General features: G+C 59.6%; 29 non-coding genes across 29 annotated transcripts; all 29 read right to left on the bottom strand.

The window, feature by feature from the left end:
* Positions 1 to 51: 51 nt before the first annotated feature.
* Positions 52 to 215, bottom strand: LOC137520253 (U1 spliceosomal RNA). Its single transcript, XR_011021586.1, has one exon. It is a non-coding gene; the product is annotated as a U1 spliceosomal RNA (small nuclear RNA).
* Positions 216 to 619: 404 nt separating this feature from the next.
* On the bottom strand, positions 620 to 783 carry LOC137520251 (U1 spliceosomal RNA). Its single transcript, XR_011021585.1, has one exon. It is a non-coding gene; the product is annotated as a U1 spliceosomal RNA (small nuclear RNA).
* A 404-nt stretch (positions 784 to 1,187) lies between these two features.
* On the bottom strand, positions 1,188 to 1,351 carry LOC137519958 (U1 spliceosomal RNA). Its single transcript, XR_011021324.1, has one exon. It is a non-coding gene; the product is annotated as a U1 spliceosomal RNA (small nuclear RNA).
* Positions 1,352 to 1,755: 404 nt separating this feature from the next.
* Positions 1,756 to 1,919, bottom strand: LOC137520250 (U1 spliceosomal RNA). Its single transcript, XR_011021584.1, has one exon. It is a non-coding gene; the product is annotated as a U1 spliceosomal RNA (small nuclear RNA).
* A 404-nt stretch (positions 1,920 to 2,323) lies between these two features.
* On the bottom strand, positions 2,324 to 2,487 carry LOC137519967 (U1 spliceosomal RNA). The gene has a single exon (XR_011021333.1). It is a non-coding gene; the product is annotated as a U1 spliceosomal RNA (small nuclear RNA).
* A 404-nt stretch (positions 2,488 to 2,891) lies between these two features.
* On the bottom strand, positions 2,892 to 3,055 carry LOC137520153 (U1 spliceosomal RNA). The gene has a single exon (XR_011021491.1). It is a non-coding gene; the product is annotated as a U1 spliceosomal RNA (small nuclear RNA).
* Positions 3,056 to 3,459: 404 nt separating this feature from the next.
* On the bottom strand, positions 3,460 to 3,623 carry LOC137520249 (U1 spliceosomal RNA). Its single transcript, XR_011021583.1, has one exon. It is a non-coding gene; the product is annotated as a U1 spliceosomal RNA (small nuclear RNA).
* Positions 3,624 to 4,027: 404 nt separating this feature from the next.
* LOC137520248 (U1 spliceosomal RNA) lies at positions 4,028 to 4,191 on the bottom strand. Its single transcript, XR_011021582.1, has one exon. It is a non-coding gene; the product is annotated as a U1 spliceosomal RNA (small nuclear RNA).
* A 404-nt stretch (positions 4,192 to 4,595) lies between these two features.
* LOC137519929 (U1 spliceosomal RNA) lies at positions 4,596 to 4,759 on the bottom strand. The gene has a single exon (XR_011021297.1). It is a non-coding gene; the product is annotated as a U1 spliceosomal RNA (small nuclear RNA).
* A 404-nt stretch (positions 4,760 to 5,163) lies between these two features.
* LOC137520246 (U1 spliceosomal RNA) lies at positions 5,164 to 5,327 on the bottom strand. Its single transcript, XR_011021580.1, has one exon. It is a non-coding gene; the product is annotated as a U1 spliceosomal RNA (small nuclear RNA).
* Positions 5,328 to 5,731: 404 nt separating this feature from the next.
* LOC137520001 (U1 spliceosomal RNA) lies at positions 5,732 to 5,895 on the bottom strand. Its single transcript, XR_011021367.1, has one exon. It is a non-coding gene; the product is annotated as a U1 spliceosomal RNA (small nuclear RNA).
* Positions 5,896 to 6,299: 404 nt separating this feature from the next.
* LOC137520245 (U1 spliceosomal RNA) lies at positions 6,300 to 6,463 on the bottom strand. Its single transcript, XR_011021579.1, has one exon. It is a non-coding gene; the product is annotated as a U1 spliceosomal RNA (small nuclear RNA).
* A 404-nt stretch (positions 6,464 to 6,867) lies between these two features.
* On the bottom strand, positions 6,868 to 7,031 carry LOC137520244 (U1 spliceosomal RNA). The gene has a single exon (XR_011021578.1). It is a non-coding gene; the product is annotated as a U1 spliceosomal RNA (small nuclear RNA).
* Positions 7,032 to 7,435: 404 nt separating this feature from the next.
* On the bottom strand, positions 7,436 to 7,599 carry LOC137520243 (U1 spliceosomal RNA). Its single transcript, XR_011021577.1, has one exon. It is a non-coding gene; the product is annotated as a U1 spliceosomal RNA (small nuclear RNA).
* A 400-nt stretch (positions 7,600 to 7,999) lies between these two features.
* On the bottom strand, positions 8,000 to 8,163 carry LOC137520242 (U1 spliceosomal RNA). Its single transcript, XR_011021576.1, has one exon. It is a non-coding gene; the product is annotated as a U1 spliceosomal RNA (small nuclear RNA).
* A 404-nt stretch (positions 8,164 to 8,567) lies between these two features.
* Positions 8,568 to 8,731, bottom strand: LOC137520241 (U1 spliceosomal RNA). The gene has a single exon (XR_011021575.1). It is a non-coding gene; the product is annotated as a U1 spliceosomal RNA (small nuclear RNA).
* Positions 8,732 to 9,135: 404 nt separating this feature from the next.
* Positions 9,136 to 9,299, bottom strand: LOC137520240 (U1 spliceosomal RNA). The gene has a single exon (XR_011021574.1). It is a non-coding gene; the product is annotated as a U1 spliceosomal RNA (small nuclear RNA).
* Positions 9,300 to 9,703: 404 nt separating this feature from the next.
* LOC137520031 (U1 spliceosomal RNA) lies at positions 9,704 to 9,867 on the bottom strand. Its single transcript, XR_011021398.1, has one exon. It is a non-coding gene; the product is annotated as a U1 spliceosomal RNA (small nuclear RNA).
* A 404-nt stretch (positions 9,868 to 10,271) lies between these two features.
* Positions 10,272 to 10,435, bottom strand: LOC137520239 (U1 spliceosomal RNA). The gene has a single exon (XR_011021573.1). It is a non-coding gene; the product is annotated as a U1 spliceosomal RNA (small nuclear RNA).
* Positions 10,436 to 10,839: 404 nt separating this feature from the next.
* Positions 10,840 to 11,003, bottom strand: LOC137520152 (U1 spliceosomal RNA). Its single transcript, XR_011021490.1, has one exon. It is a non-coding gene; the product is annotated as a U1 spliceosomal RNA (small nuclear RNA).
* A 404-nt stretch (positions 11,004 to 11,407) lies between these two features.
* Positions 11,408 to 11,571, bottom strand: LOC137519994 (U1 spliceosomal RNA). Its single transcript, XR_011021361.1, has one exon. It is a non-coding gene; the product is annotated as a U1 spliceosomal RNA (small nuclear RNA).
* A 404-nt stretch (positions 11,572 to 11,975) lies between these two features.
* On the bottom strand, positions 11,976 to 12,139 carry LOC137520238 (U1 spliceosomal RNA). The gene has a single exon (XR_011021572.1). It is a non-coding gene; the product is annotated as a U1 spliceosomal RNA (small nuclear RNA).
* Positions 12,140 to 12,543: 404 nt separating this feature from the next.
* On the bottom strand, positions 12,544 to 12,707 carry LOC137519911 (U1 spliceosomal RNA). The gene has a single exon (XR_011021279.1). It is a non-coding gene; the product is annotated as a U1 spliceosomal RNA (small nuclear RNA).
* Positions 12,708 to 13,111: 404 nt separating this feature from the next.
* Positions 13,112 to 13,275, bottom strand: LOC137520150 (U1 spliceosomal RNA). Its single transcript, XR_011021488.1, has one exon. It is a non-coding gene; the product is annotated as a U1 spliceosomal RNA (small nuclear RNA).
* A 404-nt stretch (positions 13,276 to 13,679) lies between these two features.
* Positions 13,680 to 13,843, bottom strand: LOC137520149 (U1 spliceosomal RNA). The gene has a single exon (XR_011021487.1). It is a non-coding gene; the product is annotated as a U1 spliceosomal RNA (small nuclear RNA).
* A 404-nt stretch (positions 13,844 to 14,247) lies between these two features.
* LOC137520237 (U1 spliceosomal RNA) lies at positions 14,248 to 14,411 on the bottom strand. Its single transcript, XR_011021571.1, has one exon. It is a non-coding gene; the product is annotated as a U1 spliceosomal RNA (small nuclear RNA).
* A 404-nt stretch (positions 14,412 to 14,815) lies between these two features.
* On the bottom strand, positions 14,816 to 14,979 carry LOC137519910 (U1 spliceosomal RNA). Its single transcript, XR_011021278.1, has one exon. It is a non-coding gene; the product is annotated as a U1 spliceosomal RNA (small nuclear RNA).
* Positions 14,980 to 15,383: 404 nt separating this feature from the next.
* LOC137520148 (U1 spliceosomal RNA) lies at positions 15,384 to 15,547 on the bottom strand. The gene has a single exon (XR_011021486.1). It is a non-coding gene; the product is annotated as a U1 spliceosomal RNA (small nuclear RNA).
* Positions 15,548 to 15,951: 404 nt separating this feature from the next.
* On the bottom strand, positions 15,952 to 16,115 carry LOC137520234 (U1 spliceosomal RNA). The gene has a single exon (XR_011021569.1). It is a non-coding gene; the product is annotated as a U1 spliceosomal RNA (small nuclear RNA).
* Positions 16,116 to 16,315: the final 200 nt, after the last annotated feature.

Raw genomic sequence — 16,315 nt, 5'->3', positions numbered from 1 at the left:
CAGCAAGGGATCCTCAGCGGCACGCCTGCTCTGTCGTTAACCGGTGCTCATCAGGGGAAAGCGCGAACGCAGTCCCCCACTACCACAAATTATGCAGTCGAGTTTCCCGCATTTGGGGAAATCGCAGGGGTCAACCTGCCCGGAGTGCAATGGACGGGCCTCACCCTGGGAGAACCACCTTCGTGATCATGGTATCTCCCCTGCCAGGTAAGTATGAGTTGCTCTTGCACGCAGGCAGGCCGCCGGTTGCAGCCCTCGCTGCCCAGCAGGGGGCGACTTTGCGAAGCGCTCGCTCGCTCACTCTCTCCCTTGATCGGCACTGAACGCGGGAAACACAGCCCACGGGAAAGCTCCGCCGCACTTGCCCAGAGCTACAGTTAGCCGCAAACACCAGAAAATGCCATAAACCGGGCACTCGGCCGGAGCGCAGTGAGCCCTGAGGATTTGCCTAGAGTGATGATGTCACAGAAGCAGCCACACCCAGCCCCTGTGAAGGATGAAAAAAGCCTTCTCTGTCGCAGTGCAGATAAAGGACCGAGTCCCGCATGCTCTCCCCACTGTCCCCAGCCAGCAAGGGATCCTCAGCGGCACGCCTGCTCTGTCGTTAACCGGTGCTCATCAGGGGAAAGCGCGAACGCAGTCCCCCACTACCACAAATTATGCAGTCGAGTTTCCCGCATTTGGGGAAATCGCAGGGGTCAACCTGCCCGGAGTGCAATGGACGGGCCTCACCCTGGGAGAACCACCTTCGTGATCATGGTATCTCCCCTGCCAGGTAAGTATGAGTTGCTCTTGCACGCAGGCAGGCCGCCGGTTGCAGCCCTCGCTGCCCAGCAGGGGGCGACTTTGCGAAGCGCTCGCTCGCTCACTCTCTCCCTTGATCGGCACTGAACGCGGGAAACACAGCCCACGGGAAAGCTCCGCCGCACTTGCCCAGAGCTACAGTTAGCCGCAAACACCAGAAAATGCCATAAACCGGGCACTCGGCCGGAGCGCAGTGAGCCCTGAGGATTTGCATAGAGTGATGATGTCACAGAAGCAGCCACACCCAGCCCCTGTGAAGGATGAAAAAAGCCTTCTCTGTCGCAGTGCAGATAAAGGACCGAGTCCCGCATGCTCTCCCCACTGTCCCCAGCCAGCAAGGGATCCTCAGCGGCACGCCTGCTCTGTCGTTAACCGGTGCTCATCAGGGGAAAGCGCGAACGCAGTCCCCCACTACCACAAATTATGCAGTCGAGTTTCCCGCATTTGGGGAAATCGCAGGGGTCAACCTGCCCGGAGTGCAATGGACGGGCCTCACCCTGGGAGAACCACCTTCGTGAACATGGTATCTCCCCTGCCAGGTAAGTATGAGTTGCTCTTGCACGCAGGCAGGCCGCCGGTTGCAGCCCTCGCTGCCCAGCAGGGGGCGACTTTGCGAAGCGCTCGCTCGCTCACTCTCTCCCTTGATCGGCACTGAACGCGGGAAACACAGCCCACGGGAAAGCTCCGCCGCACTTGCCCAGAGCTACAGTTAGCCGCAAACACCAGAAAATGCCATAAACCGGGCACTCGGCCGGAGCGCAGTGAGCCCTGAGGATTTGCATAGAGTGATGATGTCACAGAAGCAGCCACACCCAGCCCCTGTGAAGGATGAAAAAAGCCTTCTCTGTCGCAGTGCAGATAAAGGACCGAGTCCCGCATGCTCTCCCCACTGTCCCCAGCCAGCAAGGGATCCTCAGCGGCACGCCTGCTCTGTCGTTAACCGGTGCTCATCAGGGGAAAGCGCGAACGCAGTCCCCCACTACCACAAATTATGCAGTCGAGTTTCCCGCATTTGGGGAAATCGCAGGGGTCAACCTGCCCGGAGTGCAATGGACGGGCCTCACCCTGGGAGAACCACCTTCGTGATCATGGTATCTCCCCTGCCAGGTAAGTATGAGTTGCTCTTGCACGCAGGCAGGCCGCCGGTTGCAGCCCTCGCTGCCCAGCAGGGGGCGACTTTGCGAAGCGCTCGCTCGCTCACTCTCTCCCTTGATCGGCACTGAACGCGGGAAACACAGCCCACGGGAAAGCTCCGCCGCACTTGCCCAGAGCTACAGTTAGCCGCAAACACCAGAAAATGCCATAAACCGGGCACTCGGCCGGAGCGCAGTGAGCCCTGAGGATTTGCATAGAGTGATGATGTCACAGAAGCAGCCACACCCAGCCCCTGTGAAGGATGAAAAAAGCCTTCTCTGTCGCAGTGCAGATAAAGGACCGAGTCCCGCATGCTCTCCCCACTGTCCCCAGCCAGCAAGGGATCCTCAGCGGCACGCCTGCTCTGTCGTTAACCGGTGCTCATCAGGGGAAAGCGCGAACGCAGTCCCCCACTACCACAAATTATGCAGTCGAGTTTCCCGCATTTGGGGAAATCACAGGGGTCAACCTGCCCGGAGTGCAATGGACGGGCCTCACCCTAGGAGAACCACCTTCGTGATCATGGTATCTCCCCTGCCAGGTAAGTATGAGTTGCTCTTGCACGCAGGCAGGCCGCCGGTTGCAGCCCTCGCTGCCCAGCAGGGGGCGACTTTGCGAAGCGCTCGCTCGCTCACTCTCTCCCTTGATCGGCACTGAACGCGGGAAACACAGCCCACGGGAAAGCTCCGCCGCACTTGCCCAGAGCTACAGTTAGCCGCAAACACCAGAAAATGCCATAAACCGGGCACTCGGCCGGAGCGCAGTGAGCCCTGAGGATTTGCATAGAGTGATGATGTCACAGAAGCAGCCACACCCAGCCCCTGTGAAGGATGAAAAAAGCCTTCTCTGTCGTAGTGCAGATAAAGGACCGAGTCCCGCATGCTCTCCCCACTGTCCCCAGCCAGCAAGGGATCCTCAGCGGCACGCCTGCTCTGTCGTTAACCGGTGCTCATCAGGGGAAAGCGCGAACGCAGTCCCCCACTACCACAAATTATGCAGTCGAGTTTCCCGCATTTGGGGAAATCGCAGGGGTCAACCTGCCCAGAGTGCAATGGGCGGGCCTCACCCTGGGAGAACCACCTTCGTGATCATGGTATCTCCCCTGCCAGGTAAGTATGAGTTGCTCTTGCACGCAGGCAGGCCGCCGGTTGCAGCCCTCGCTGCCCAGCAGGGGGCGACTTTGCGAAGCGCTCGCTCGCTCACTCTCTCCCTTGATCGGCACTGAACGCGGGAAACACAGCCCACGGGAAAGCTCCGCCGCACTTGCCCAGAGCTACAGTTAGCCGCAAACACCAGAAAATGCCATAAACCGGGCACTCGGCCGGAGCGCAGTGAGCCCTGAGGATTTGCATAGAGTGATGATGTCACAGAAGCAGCCACACCCAGCCCCTGTGAAGGATGAAAAAAGCCTTCTCTGTCGCAGTGCAGATAAAGGACCGAGTCCCGCATGCTCTCCCCACTGTCCCCAGCCAGCAAGGGATCCTCAGCGGCACGCCTGCTCTGTCGTTAACCGGTGCTCATCAGGGGAAAGCGCGAACGCAGTCCCCCACTACCACAAATTATGCAGTCGAGTTTCCCGCATTTGGGGAAATCGCAGGGGTCAACCTGCCCGGAGTGCAATGGACGGGCCTCACCCTGGGAGAACCACCTTCGTGATCATGGTATCTCCCCTGCCAGGTAAGTATGAGTTGCTCTTGCACGCAGGCAGGCCGCCGGTTGCAGCCCTCGCTGCCCAGCAGGGGGCGACTTTGCGAAGCGCTCGCTCGCTCACTCTCTCCCTTGATCGGCACTGAACGCGGGAAACACAGCCCACGGGAAAGCTCCGCCGCACTTGCCCAGAGCTACAGTTAGCCGCAAACACCAGAAAATGCCATAAACCGGGCACTCGGCCGGAGCGCAGTGAGCCCTGAGGATTTGCATAGAGTGATGATGTCACAGAAGCAGCCACACCCAGCCCCTGTGAAGGATGAAAAAAGCCTTCTCTGTCGCAGTGCAGATAAAGGACCGAGTCCCGCATGCTCTCCCCACTGTCCCCAGCCAGCAAGGGATCCTCAGCGGCACGCCTGCTCTGTCGTTAACCGGTGCTCATCAGGGGAAAGCGCGAACGCAGTCCCCCACTACCACAAATTATGCAGTCGAGTTTCCCGCATTTGGGGAAATCGCAGGGGTCAACCTGCCCGGAGTGCAATGGACGGGCCTCACCCTGGGAGAACCACCTTCGTGATCATGGTATCTCCCCTGCCAGGTAAGTATGAGTTGCTCTTGCACGCAGGCAGGCCGCCGGTTGCAGCCCTCGCTGCCCAGCAGGGGGCGACTTTGCGAAGCGCTCGCTCGCTCACTCTCTCCCTTGATCGGCACTGAACGCGGGAAACACAGCCCACGGGAAAGCTCCGCCGCACTTGCCCAGAGCTACAGTTAGCCGCAAACACCAGAAAATGCCATAAACCGGGCACTCGGCCGGAGCGCAGTGAGCCCTGAGGATTTGCATAGAGTGATGATGTCACAGAAGCAGCCACACCCAGCCCCTGTGAAGGATGAAAAAAGCCTTCTCTGTCGCAGTGCAGATAAAGGACCGAGTCCCGCATGCTCTCCCCACTGTCCCCAGCCAGCAAGGGATCCTCAGCGGCACGCCTGCTCTGTCGTTAACCGGTGCTCATCAGGGGAAAGCGCGAACGCAGTCCCCCACTACCACAAATTATGCAGTCGAGTTTCCCGCATTTGGGGAAATCGCAGGGGTCAACCTGCCCGGAGTGCAATGGACGGGCCTCACCCTGGGAGAACCACCTTCGTGATCATGGTATCTCCCCCGCCAGGTAAGTATGAGTTGCTCTTGCACGCAGGCAGGCCGCCGGTTGCAGCCCTCGCTGCCCAGCAGGGGGCGACTTTGCGAAGCGCTCGCTCGCTCACTCTCTCCCTTGATCGGCACTGAACGCGGGAAACACAGCCCACGGGAAAGCTCCGCCGCACTTGCCCAGAGCTACAGTTAGCCGCAAACACCAGAAAATGCCATAAACCGGGCACTCGGCCGGAGCGCAGTGAGCCCTGAGGATTTGCATAGAGTGATGATGTCACAGAAGCAGCCACACCCAGCCCCTGTGAAGGATGAAAAAAGCCTTCTCTGTCGCAGTGCAGATAAAGGACCGAGTCCCGCATGCTCTCCCCACTGTCCCCAGCCAGCAAGGGATCCTCAGCGGCACGCCTGCTCTGTCGTTAACCGGTGCTCATCAGGGGAAAGCGCGAACGCAGTCCCCCACTACCACAAATTATGCAGTCGAGTTTCCCGCATTTGGGGAAATCGCAGGGGTCAACCTGCCCGGAGTGCAATGGACGGGCCTCACCCTGGGAGAACCACCTTCGTGATCATGGTATCTCCCCTGCCAGGTAAGTATGAGTTGCTCTTGCACGCAGGCAGGCCGCCGGTTGCAGCCCTCGCTGCCCAGCAGGGGGCGACTTTGCGAAGCGCTCGCTCGCTCACTCTCTCCCTTGATCGGCACTGAACGCGGGAAACACAGCCCACGGGAAAGCTCCGCCGCACTTGCCCAGAGCTACAGTTAGCCGCAAACACCAGAAAATGCCATAAACCGGGCACTCGGCCGGAGCGCAGTGAGCCCTGAGGATTTGCATAGAGTGATGATGTCACAGAAGCAGCCACACCCAGCCCCTGTGAAGGATGAAAAAAGCCTTCTCTGTCGCAGTGCAGATAAAGGACCGAGTCCCGCATGCTCTCCCCACTGTCCCCAGCCAGCAAGGGATCCTCAGCGGCACGCCTGCTCTGTTGTTAACCGGTGCTCATCAGGGGAAAGCGCGAACGCAGTCCTCCACTACCACAAATTATGCAGTCGAGTTTCCCGCATTTGGGGAAATCGCAGGGGTCAACCTGCCCGGAGTGCAATGGACGGGCCTCACCCTGGGAGAACCACCTTCGTGATCATGGTATCTCCCCTGCCAGGTAAGTATGAGTTGCTCTTGCACGCAGGCAGGCCGCCGGTTGCAGCCCTCGCTGCCCAGCAGGGGGCGACTTTGCGAAGCGCTCGCTCGCTCACTCTCTCCCTTGATCGGCACTGAACGCGGGAAACACAGCCCACGGGAAAGCTCCGCCGCACTTGCCCAGAGCTACAGTTAGCCGCAAACACCAGAAAATGCCATAAACCGGGCACTCGGCCGGAGCGCAGTGAGCCCTGAGGATTTGCCTAGAGTGATGATGTCACAGAAGCAGCCACACCCAGCCCCTGTGAAGGATGAAAAAAGCCTTCTCTGTCGCAGTGCAGATAAAGGACCGAGTCCCGCATGCTCTCCCCACTGTCCCCAGCCAGCAAGGGATCCTCAGCGGCACGCCTGCTCTGTCGTTAACCGGTGCTCATCAGGGGAAAGCGCGAACGCAGTCCCCCACTACCACAAATTATGCAGTCGAGTTTCCCGCATTTGGGGAAATCGCAGGGGTCAACCTGCCCGGAGTGCAATGGACGGGCCTCACCCTGGGAGAACCACCTTCGTGATCATGGTATCTCCCCTGCCAGGTAAGTATGAGTTGCTCTTGCACGCAGGCAGGCCGCCGGTTGCAGCCCTCGCTGCCCAGCAGGGGGCGACTTTGCGAAGCGCTCGCTCGCTCACTCTCTCCCTTGATCGGCACTGAACGCGGGAAACACAGCCCACGGGAAAGCTCCGCCGCACTTGCCCAGAGCTACAGTTAGCCGCAAACACCAGAAAATGCCATAAACCGGGCACTCGGCCGGAGCGCAGTGAGCCCTGAGGATTTGCATAGAGTGATGATGTCACAGAAGCAGCCACACCCAGCCCCTGTGAAGGATGAAAAAAGCCTTCTCTGTCGCAGTGCAGATAAAGGACCGAGTCCCGCATGCTCTCCCCACTGTCCCCAGCCAGCAAGGGATCCTCAGCGGCACGCCTGCTCTGTCGTTAACCGGTGCTCATCAGGGGAAAGCGCGAACGCAGTCCCCCACTACCACAAATTATGCAGTCGAGTTTCCCGCATTTGGGGAAATCGCAGGGGTCAACCTGCCCGGAGTGCAATGGACGGGCCTCACCCTGGGAGAACCACCTTCGTGATCATGGTATCTCCCCTGCCAGGTAAGTATGAGTTGCTCTTGCACGCAGGCAGGCCGCCGGTTGCAGCCCTCGCTGCCCAGCAGGGGGCGACTTTGCGAAGCGCTCGCTCGCTCACTCTCTCCCTTGATCGGCACTGAACGCGGGAAACACAGCCCACGGGAAAGCTCCGCCGCACTTGCCCAGAGCTACAGTTAGCCGCAAACACCAGAAAATGCCATAAACCGGGCACTCGGCCGGAGCGCAGTGAGCCCTGAGGATTTGCATAGAGTGATGATGTCACAGAAGCAGCCACACCCAGCCCCTGTGAAGGATGAAAAAAGCCTTCTCTGTCGCAGTGCAGATAAAGGACCGAGTCCCGCATGCTCTCCCCACTGTCCCCAGCCAGCAAGGGATCCTCAGCGGCACGCCTGCTCTGTCGTTAACCGGTGCTCATCAGGGGAAAGCGCGAACGCAGTCCCCCACTACCACAAATTATGCAGTCGAGTTTCCCGCATTTGGGGAAATCGCAGGGGTCAACCTGCCCGGAGTGCAATGGACGGGCCTCACCCTGGGAGAACCACCTTCGTGATCATGGTATCTCCCCTGCCAGGTAAGTATGAGTTGCTCTTGCACGCAGGCAGGCCGCCGGTTGCAGCCCTCGCTGCCCAGCAGGGGGCGACTTTGCGAAGCGCTCGCTCACTCTCTCCCTTGATCGGCACTGAACGCGGGAAACACAGCCCACGGGAAAGCTCCGCCGCACTTGCCCAGAGCTACAGTTAGCCGCAAACACCAGAAAATGCCATAAACCGGGCACTCGGCCGGAGCGCAGTGAGCCCTGAGGATTTGCATAGAGTGATGATGTCACAGAAGCAGCCACACCCAGCCCCTGTGAAGGATGAAAAAAGCCTTCTCTGTCGCAGTGCAGATAAAGGACCGAGTCCCGCATGCTCTCCCCACTGTCCCCAGCCAGCAAGGGATCCTCAGCGGCACGCCTGCTCTGTCATTAACCGGTGCTCATCAGGGGAAAGCGCGAACGCAGTCCCCCACTACCACAAATTATGCAGTCGAGTTTCCCGCATTTGGGGAAATCGCAGGGGTCAACCTGCCCGGAGTGCAATGGACGGGCCTCACCCTGGGAGAACCACCTTCGTGATCATGGTATCTCCCCTGCCAGGTAAGTATGAGTTGCTCTTGCACGCAGGCAGGCCGCCGGTTGCAGCCCTCGCTGCCCAGCAGGGGGCGACTTTGCGAAGCGCTCGCTCGCTCACTCTCTCCCTTGATCGGCACTGAACGCGGGAAACACAGCCCACGGGAAAGCTCCGCCGCACTTGCCCAGAGCTACAGTTAGCCGCAAACACCAGAAAATGCCATAAACCGGGCACTCGGCCGGAGCGCAGTGAGCCCTGAGGATTTGCATAGAGTGATGATGTCACAGAAGCAGCCACACCCAGCCCCTGTGAAGGATGAAAAAAGCCTTCTCTGTCGCAGTGCAGATAAAGGACCGAGTCCCGCATGCTCTCCCCACTGTCCCCAGCCAGCAAGGGATCCTCAGCAGAACGCCTGCTCTGTCGTTAACCGGTGCTCATCAGGGGAAAGCGCGAACGCAGTCCCCCACTACCACAAATTATGCAGTCGAGTTTCCCGCATTTGGGGAAATCGCAGGGGTCAACCTGCCCGGAGTGCAATGGACGGGCCTCACCCTGGGAGAACCACCTTCGTGATCATGGTATCTCCCCTGCCAGGTAAGTATGAGTTGCTCTTGCACGCAGGCAGGCCGCCGGTTGCAGCCCTCGCTGCCCAGCAGGGGGCGACTTTGCGAAGCGCTCGCTCGCTCACTCTCTCCCTTGATCGGCACTGAACGCGGGAAACACAGCCCACGGGAAAGCTCCGCCGCACTTGCCCAGAGCTACAGTTAGCCGCAAACACCAGAAAATGCCATAAACCGGGCACTCGGCCGGAGCGCAGTGAGCCCTGAGGATTTGCATAGAGTGATGATGTCACAGAAGCAGCCACACCCAGCCCCTGTGAAGGATGAAAAAAGCCTTCTCTGTCGCAGTGCAGATAAAGGACCGAGTCCCGCATGCTCTCCCCACTGTCCCCAGCCAGCAAGGGATCCTCAGCGGCACGCCTGCTCTGTCGTTAACCGGTGCTCATCAGGGGAAAGCGCGAACGCAGTCCCCCACTACCACAAATTATGCAGTCGAGTTTCCCGCATTTGGGGAAATCGCAGGGGTCAACCTGCCCGGAGTGCAATGGACGGGCCTCACCCTGGGAGAACCACCTTCGTGATCATGGTATCTCCCCTGCCAGGTAAGTATGAGTTGCTCTTGCACGCAGGCAGGCCGCCGGTTGCAGCCCTCGCTGCCCAGCAGGGGGCGACTTTGCGAAGCGCTCGCTCGCTCACTCTCTCCCTTGATCGGCACTGAACGCGGGAAACACAGCCCACGGGAAAGCTCCGCCGCACTTGCCCAGAGCTACAGTTAGCCGCAAACACCAGAAAATGCCATAAACCGGGCACTCGGCCGGAGCGCAGTGAGCCCTGAGGATTTGCATAGAGTGATGATGTCACAGAAGCAGCCACACCCAGCCCCTGTGAAGGATGAAAAAAGCCTTCTCTGTCGCAGTGCAGATAAAGGACCGAGTCCCGCATGCTCTCCCCACTGTCCCCAGCCAGCAAGGGATCCTCAGCAGCACGCCTGCTCTGTCATTAACCGGTGCTCATCAGGGGAAAGCGCAAACGCAGTCCCCCACTACCACAAATTATGCAGTCGAGTTTCCCGCATTTGAGGAAATCGCAGGGGTCAAGCTGCCCGGAGTGCAATGGACGGGCCTCACCCTGGGAGAACCACCTTCGTGATCATGGTATCTCCCCTGCCAGGTAAGTATGAGTTGCTCTTGCACGCAGGCAGGCCGCCGGTTGCAGCCCTCGCTGCCCAGCAGGGGGCGACTTTGCGAAGCGCTCGCTCGCTCACTCTCTCCCTTGATCGGCACTGAACGCGGGAAACACAGCCCACGGGAAAGCTCCGCCGCACTTGCCCAGAGCTACAGTTAGCCGCAAACACCAGAAAATGCCATAAACCGGGCACTCGGCCGGAGCGCAGTGAGCCCTGAGGATTTGCATAGAGTGATGATGTCACAGAAGCAGCCACACCCAGCCCCTGTGAAGGATGAAAAAAGCCTTCTCTGTCGCAGTGCAGATAAAGGACCGAGTCCCGCATGCTCTCCCCACTGTCCCCAGCCAGCAAGGGATCCTCAGCGGCACGCCTGCTCTGTCGTTAACCGGTGCTCATCAGGGGAAAGCGCGAACGCAGTCCCCCACTACCACAAATTATGCAGTCGAGTTTCCCGCATTTGGGGAAATCGCAGGGGTCAACCTGCCCGGAGTGCAATGGACGGGCCTCACCCTGGGAGAACCACCTTCGTGATCATGGTATCTCCCCTGCCAGGTAAGTATGAGTTGCTCTTGCACGCAGGCAGGCCGCCGGTTGCAGCCCTCGCTGCCCAGCAGGGGGCGACTTTGCGAAGCGCTCGCTCGCTCACTCTCTCCCTTGATCGGCACTGAACGCGGGAAACACAGCCCACGGGAAAGCTCCGCCGCACTTGCCCAGAGCTACAGTTAGCCGCAAACACCAGAAAATGCCATAAACCGGGCACTCGGCCGGAGCGCAGTGAGCCCTGAGGATTTGCCTAGAGTGATGATGTCACAGAAGCAGCCACACCCAGCCCCTGTGAAGGATGAAAAAAGCCTTCTCTGTCGCAGTGCAGATAAAGGACCGAGTCCCGCATGCTCTCCCCACTGTCCCCAGCCAGCAAGGGATCCTCAGCGGCACGCCTGCTCTGTCGTTAACCGGTGCTCATCAGGGGAAAGCGCGAACGCAGTCCCCCACTACCACAAATTATGCAGTCGAGTTTCCCGCATTTGGGGAAATCGCAGGGGTCAACCTGCCCAGAGTGCAATGGGCGGGCCTCACCCTGGGAGAACCACCTTCGTGATCATGGTATCTCCCCTGCCAGGTAAGTATGAGTTGCTCTTGCACGCAGGCAGGCCGCCGGTTGCAGCCCTCGCTGCCCAGCAGGGGGCGACTTTGCGAAGCGCTCGCTCGCTCACTCTCTCCCTTGATCGGCACTGAACGCGGGAAACACAGCCCACGGGAAAGCTCCGCCGCACTTGCCCAGAGCTACAGTTAGCCGCAAACACCAGAAAATGCCATAAACCGGGCACTCGGCCGGAGCGCAGTGAGCCCTGAGGATTTGCATAGAGTGATGATGTCACAGAAGCAGCCACACCCAGCCCCTGTGAAGGATGAAAAAAGCCTTCTCTGTCGCAGTGCAGATAAAGGACCGAGTCCCGCATGCTCTCCCCACTGTCCCCAGCCAGCAAGGGATCCTCAGCGGCACGCCTGCTCTGTCGTTAACCGGTGCTCATCAGGGGAAAGCGCGAACGCAGTCCCCCACTACCACAAATTATGCAGTAGAGTTTCCCGCATTTGGGGAAATCGCAGGGGTCAACCTGCCCGGAGTGCAATGGACGGGCCTCACCCTGGGAGAACCACCTTCGTGATCATGGTATCTCCCCTGCCAGGTAAGTATGAGTTGCTCTTGCACGCAGGCAGGCCGCCGGTTGCAGCCCTCGCTGCCCAGCAGGGGGCGACTTTGCGAAGCGCTCGCTCGCTCACTCTCTCCCTTGATCGGCACTGAACGCGGGAAACACAGCCCACGGGAAAGCTCCGCCGCACTTGCCCAGAGCTACAGTTAGCCGCAAACACCAGAAAATGCCATAAACCGGGCACTCGGCCGGAGCGCAGTGAGCCCTGAGGATTTGCCTAGAGTGATGATGTCACAGAAGCAGCCACACCCAGCCCCTGTGAAGGATGAAAAAAGCCTTCTCTGTCGCAGTGCAGATAAAGGACCGAGTCCCGCATGCTCTCCCCACTGTCCCCAGCCAGCAAGGGATCCTCAGCGGCACGCCTGCTCTGTCGTTAACCGGTGCTCATCAGGGGAAAGCGCGAACGCAGTCCCCCACTACCACAAATTATGCAGTCGAGTTTCCCGCATTTGGGGAAATCGCAGGGGTCAACCTGCCCGGAGTGCAATGGACGGGCCTCACCCTGGGAGAACCACCTTCGTGATCATGGTATCTCCCCTGCCAGGTAAGTATGAGTTGCTCTTGCACGCAGGCAGGCCGCCGGTTGCAGCCCTCGCTGCCCAGCAGGGGGCGACTTTGCGAAGCGCTCGCTCGCTCACTCTCTCCCTTGATCGGCACTGAACGCGGGAAACACAGCCCACGGGAAAGCTCCGCCGCACTTGCCCAGAGCTACAGTTAGCCGCAAACACCAGAAAATGCCATAAACCGGGCACTCGGCCGGAGCGCAGTGAGCCCTGAGGATTTGCATAGAGTGATGATGTCACAGAAGCAGCCACACCCAGCCCCTGTGAAGGATGAAAAAAGCCTTCTCTGTCGCAGTGCAGATAAAGGACCGAGTCCCGCATGCTCTCCCCACTGTCCCCAGCCAGCAAGGGATCCTCAGCGGCACGCCTGCTCTGTCGTTAACCGGTGCTCATCAGGGGAAAGCGCGAACGCAGTCCCCCACTACCAAAAATTATGCAGTCGAGTTTCCCGCATTTGGGGAAATCGCAGGGGTCAACCTGCCCGGAGTGCAATGGACGGGCCTCACCCTGGGAGAACCACCTTCGTGATCATGGTATCTCCCCTGCCAGGTAAGTATGAGTTGCTCTTGCACGCAGGCAGGCCGCCGGTTGCAGCCCTCGCTGCCCAGCAGGGGGCGACTTTGCGAAGCGCTCGCTCGCTCACTCTCTCCCTTGATCGGCACTGAACGCGGGAAACACAGCCCACGGGAAAGCTCCGCCGCACTTGCCCAGAGCTACAGTTAGCCGCAAACACCAGAAAATGCCATAAACCGGGCACTCGGCCGGAGCGCAGTGAGCCCTGAGGATTTGCCTAGAGTGATGATGTCACAGAAGCAGCCACACCCAGCCCCTGTGAAGGATGAAAAAAGCCTTCTCTGTCGCAGTGCAGATAAAGGACCGAGTCCCGCATGCTCTCCCCACTGTCCCCAGCCAGCAAGAGATCCTCAGCGGCACGCCTGCTCTGTCGTTAACCGGTGCTCATCAGGGGAAAGCGCGAACGCAGTCCCCCACTACCACAAATTATGCAGTCGAGTTTCCCGCATTTGGGGAAATCGCAGGGGTCAACCTGCCCGGAGTGCAATGGGCGGGCCTCACCCTGGGAGAACCACCTTCGTGATCATGGTATCTCCCCTGCCAGGTAAGTATGAGTTGCTCTTGCACGCAGGCAGGCCGCCGGTTGCAGCCCTCGCTGCCCAGCAGGGGGCGACTTTGCGAAGCGCTCGCTCGCTCACTCTCTCCCTTGATCGGCACTGAACGCGGGAAACACAGCCCACGGGAAAGCTCCGCCGCACTTGCCCAGAGCTACAGTTAGCCGCAAACACCAGAAAATGCCATAAACCGGGCACTCGGCCGGAGCGCAGTGAGCCCTGAGGATTTGCCTAGAGTGATGATGTCACAGAAGCAGCCACACCCAGCCCCTGTGAAGGATGAAAAAAGCCTTCTCTGTCGCAGTGCAGATAAAGGACCGAGTCCCGCATGCTCTCCCCACTGTCCCCAGCCAGCAAGAGATCCTCAGCGGCACGCCTGCTCTGTCGTTAACCGGTGCTCATCAGGGGAAAGCGCGAACGCAGTCCCCCACTACCACAAATTATGCAGTCGAGTTTCCCGCATTTGGGGAAATCGCAGGGGTCAACCTGCCCGGAGTGCAATGGGCGGGCCTCACCCTGGGAGAACCACCTTCGTGATCATGGTATCTCCCCTGCCAGGTAAGTATGAGTTGCTCTTGCACGCAGGCAGGCCGCCGGTTGCAGCCCTCGCTGCCCAGCAGGGGGCGACTTTGCGAAGCGCTCGCTCGCTCACTCTCTCCCTTGATCGGCACTGAACGCGGGAAACACAGCCCACGGGAAAGCTCCGCCGCACTTGCCCAGAGCTACAGTTAGCCGCAAACACCAGAAAATGCCATAAACCGGGCACTCGGCCGGAGCGCAGTGAGCCCTGAGGATTTGCATAGAGTGATGATGTCACAGAAGCAGCCACACCCAGCCCCTGTGAAGGATGAAAAAAGCCTTCTCTGTCGCAGTGCAGATAAAGGACCGAGTCCCGCATGCTCTCCCCACTGTCCCCAGCCAGCAAGGGATCCTCAGCGGCACGCCTGCTCTGTCGTTAACCGGTGCTCATCAGGGGAAAGCGCGAACGCAGTCCCCCACTACCACAAATTATGCAGTCGAGTTTCCCGCATTTGGGGAAATCGCAGGGGTCAACCTGCCCGGAGTGCAATGGACGGGCCTCACCCTGGGAGAACCACCTTCGTGATCATGGTATCTCCCCTGCCAGGTAAGTATGAGTTGCTCTTGCACGCAGGCAGGCCGCCGGTTGCAGCCCTCGCTGCCCAGCAGGGGGCGACTTTGCGAAGCGCTCGCTCGCTCACTCTCTCCCTTGATCGGCACTGAACGCGGGAAACACAGCCCACGGGAAAGCTCCGCCGCACTTGCCCAGAGCTACAGTTAGCCGCAAACACCAGAAAATGCCATAAACCGGGCACTCGGCCGGAGCGCAGTGAGCCCTGAGGATTTGCATAGAGTGATGATGTCACAGAAGCAGCCACACCCAGCCCCTGTGAAGGATGAAAAAAGCCTTCTCTGTCGCAGTGCAGATAAAGGACCGAGTCCCGCATGCTCTCCCCACTGTCCCCAGCCAGCAAGGGATCCTCAGCAGCACGCCTGCTCTGTCATTAACCGGTGCTCATCAGGGGAAAGCGCGAACGCAGTCCCCCACTACCAAAAATTATGCAGTCGAGTTTCCCGCATTTGGGGAAATCGCAGGGGTCAACCTGCCCGGAGTGCAATGGACGGGCCTCACCCTGGGAGAACCACCTTCGTGATCATGGTATCTCCCCTGCCAGGTAAGTATGAGTTGCTCTTGCACGCAGGCAGGCCGCCGGTTGCAGCCCTCGCTGCCCAGCAGGGGGCGACTTTGCGAAGCGCTCGCTCGCTCACTCTCTCCCTTGATCGGCACTGAACGCGGGAAACACAGCCCACGGGAAAGCTCCGCCGCACTTGCCCAGAGCTACAGTTAGCCGCAAACACCAGAAAATGCCATAAACCGGGCACTCGGCCGGAGCGCAGTGAGCCCTGAGGATTTGCCTAGAGTGATGATGTCACAGAAGCAGCCACACCCAGCCCCTGTGAAGGATGAAAAAAGCCTTCTCTGTCGCAGTGCAGATAAAGGACCGAGTCCCGCATGCTCTCCCCACTGTCCCCAGCCAGCAAGAGATCCTCAGCGGCACGCCTGCTCTGTCGTTAACCGGTGCTCATCAGGGGAAAGCGCGAACGCAGTCCCCCACTACCACAAATTATGCAGTCGAGTTTCCCGCATTTGGGGAAATCGCAGGGGTCAACCTGCCCGGAGTGCAATGGGCGGGCCTCACCCTGGGAGAACCACCTTCGTGATCATGGTATCTCCCCTGCCAGGTAAGTATGAGTTGCTCTTGCACGCAGGCAGGCCGCCGGTTGCAGCCCTCGCTGCCCAGCAGGGGGCGACTTTGCGAAGCGCTCGCTCGCTCACTCTCTCCCTTGATCGGCACTGAACGCGGGAAACACAGCCCACGGGAAAGCTCCGCCGCACTTGCCCAGAGCTACAGTTAGCCGCAAACACCAGAAAATGCCATAAACCGGGCACTCGGCCGGAGCGCAGTGAGCCCTGAGGATTTGCATAGAGTGATGATGTCACAGAAGCAGCCACACCCAGCCCCTGTGAAGGATGAAAAAAGCCTTCTCTGTCGCAGTGCAGATAAAGGACCGAGTCCCGCATGCTCTCCCCACTGTCCCCAGCCAGCAAGGGATCCTCAGCGGCACGCCTGCTCTGTCGTTAACCGGTGCTCATCAGGGGAAAGCGCGAACGCAGTCCCCCACTACCACAAATTATGCAGTCGAGTTTCCCGCATTTGGGGAAATCGCAGGGGTCAACCTGCCCGGAGTGCAATGGACGGGCCTCACCCTGGGAGAACCACCTTCGTGATCATGGTATCTCCCCTGCCAGGTAAGTATGAGTTGCTCTTGCACGCAGGCAGGCCGCCGGTTGCAGCCCTCGCTGCCCAGCAGGGGGCGACTTTGCGAAGCGCTCGCTCGCTCACTCTCTCCCTTGATCGGCACTGAACGCGGGAAACACAGCCCACGGGAAAGCTCCGCCGCACTTGCCCAGAGCTACAGTTAGCCGCAAACACCAGAAAATGCCATAAACCGGGCAC

The sequence above is a fragment of the Hyperolius riggenbachi genome, chromosome 5, assembly GCF_040937935.1.
Source record: "Hyperolius riggenbachi isolate aHypRig1 chromosome 5, aHypRig1.pri, whole genome shotgun sequence".
In the NCBI taxonomy this organism is placed as follows: domain Eukaryota; kingdom Metazoa; phylum Chordata; class Amphibia; order Anura; family Hyperoliidae; genus Hyperolius; species Hyperolius riggenbachi.
This window is presented reverse-complemented; position numbering and strand designations above follow the sequence as displayed.